This window comes from Ptychodera flava, assembly GCF_041260155.1.
Source record: "Ptychodera flava strain L36383 chromosome 23 unlocalized genomic scaffold, AS_Pfla_20210202 Scaffold_23__1_contigs__length_28996876_pilon, whole genome shotgun sequence".
Taxonomy (NCBI): Eukaryota; Metazoa; Hemichordata; class Enteropneusta; family Ptychoderidae; genus Ptychodera; species Ptychodera flava.
Genome location: NW_027248277.1, coordinates 2,433,903 through 2,436,125, shown reverse-complemented (window position 1 = coordinate 2,436,125; position 2,223 = coordinate 2,433,903). Strand labels below are relative to the sequence as shown.

The following is a 2,223-nucleotide window of genomic DNA, read 5'->3' as shown; positions in this document are numbered from 1 at the left end:
TGGCTGTGCTACTTTGTTTATACAGTAGAGTGATGGGTTCAAAGTTCAGTTTAGGTCAACCAGTGTATGACATAGTGATTGTTTACAGACACACATCTGGTAAATCATTGCTGATAGAGACATTTCTATAGCGTCCTGATGGATGATAAATATCAGCCAGGCTGCAATGTGACAGTTTAATCTGATATTATTTGTCTTTGTTGATATACATTAAGTAGATATCAGAAAAATGCTACAAAGTAGGTAGGCACAAGCACGTTGGCATATCACTCCACTCAAAACAGAGAGCAATGTACTATGTACTTTGTGGTCCTCTTGTGAAAATAACAATGCTATAGTTATGGGGTACTATAAGTTTTAGTATTATGAACTTTATACAGCAAATCAATTATGAATACCAAAGCAGACTGTATAGAACAATCAGCTCACATGATTCTCAATGTTAGTAAGACCATGATTGGCAATCTTCCAATGGCGCATTCCATTTTAGCTAGGGATGTTACATAGCGACAACTCGACATTTTCCAAGTGAAACGGTTTATTCTTGCTTGTGGTACTCAAGATTCAACAAGAAATATTGTTGCATTTGACTTTTATCTGATTATTGATCAAAGGAATTAAAATATTACATGTAATATTATTGTTTCCCTTTGAAAATAATAGGATAGTCTTCTAGAATGCCAAACGGTACAGTTCCAGAAGAGCATGCCAAATGGGTGGGGGTATACATAAAATTTGCAGATTGTAATCAGGGCAATAAATTCGTGGCTGTGTTCCATAACAAGTCTAACTACACGCAATATCCTTTTATTTATAAGTGTTGATGTATTTCAAATCAGGTAACAAAATTTCAAGTTTTATCCACGAAATTCTTTCTGACCACTGTGCCTTTGGTATCCATAGTTTGAATAAGGCTGCGGTCACAAATAATGAATCGCCATTGCATGAGGGGATTGGCTGGCACAAACCATGTAGGTAGACTAATCCCTGAGAGCGGAAAAATTCCGCATTGCCGAATTAACGGCTTATAATGACTCCCCAGAGAGTAAATAAACTACCGATCAAGTAGAACAGAAGATCACAATGTTTATGAACACTACGGCCCAAAAGTATGCCTCAGTGTACGGTATTCCGCGAAGCATAACTTCTATCGAACAGCGATCTCAGCCGGTCGCTATTGACAACGGCGAACATTGTATCAATTTATTTTCAATAGATTATCGATCGAAAATCTGTTTGGGCGCCGCTTGTGCCGGGCGCTCGTGTGTTGAGGTTACGTCATAACATTTCCACAATAACCCATATATTGACTTATACACTTTAACATCAAGGTAGCCGTTGGTTTCCTGTATTGAAATTAAATCGACGACAATTTTTTCAGTTTTTGTGATACTTTTACGTACGTTTCAGCACATTTTGGCGCACCTCGGCGAAGTTTGGCGCCATTGTGAACGGGGAACTACACGCGAGTGAGCGAGACAACAATGTATCAATTTCGGACAAAAGGATATCGATCGATAACGTTCACTGCACGACTACAGTGGAGACTCTACGCCCGTTCGCCTCTGTTCTGTGTTATTTTTGCAGTTTACTGGAATTTTCATAGTTTATATTCGCCAAAATTTGGTATAAATTACAACAACCTGACGGGTATTTGGTCTGTACAATTTAAGAGACGCTAACCGATTAAAATGGGTTAATATTAGACCCTGATTCTGCATATGCAAAGGCCGTAAGATGGCCATTTTATTGAGGGCAAGAGCAAAAATTCTGCGATCGGAAAAATAAACTGCAACTAAAACAAGTTTCGTCGAGAAATTCAAAAAACTAAAACGACAGCAATTTTGTATATATATCAAGGAAACACCGTGCCACTTTTCACTATAATTGGTTCAGAATTGAGAAATTTGAACGAGCGATAGTTGTACGGTCTGTTCAGTACATTAAACGCCATTGTTTTCTATGGGAAATCGAGCAGATTAGACACATCGTAAAATGAAAAATACATCTGAAAAAAAACGTTGGTTTAACTTTTTCATTTCGCTGTTATTTTTTATAATATTTGGTATGACACATATTATGAAGGGTAACTAAAACTCTATGGTTTTATTTTTTTTAGTTTCCCTCTTATTTTTATGAAATGACGAGTTGAAGATCGTTTTGCTGTTGACTGTGTTTTTACTTGATTTTGCATATGTCTCTTATCGCTTACGTATTTTTGGA

The 2,223-nt window shown here is 37.0% G+C and overlaps 1 long non-coding RNA gene across 4 annotated transcripts in view; it reads left to right on the top strand.

Annotated features, from left to right (window-relative positions):
* LOC139123485 (uncharacterized) overlaps positions 1-2,223 on the top strand; it is a 71,186-nt gene that overhangs the window by 24,744 nt on the left and 44,219 nt on the right. The window lies entirely within an intron of this gene.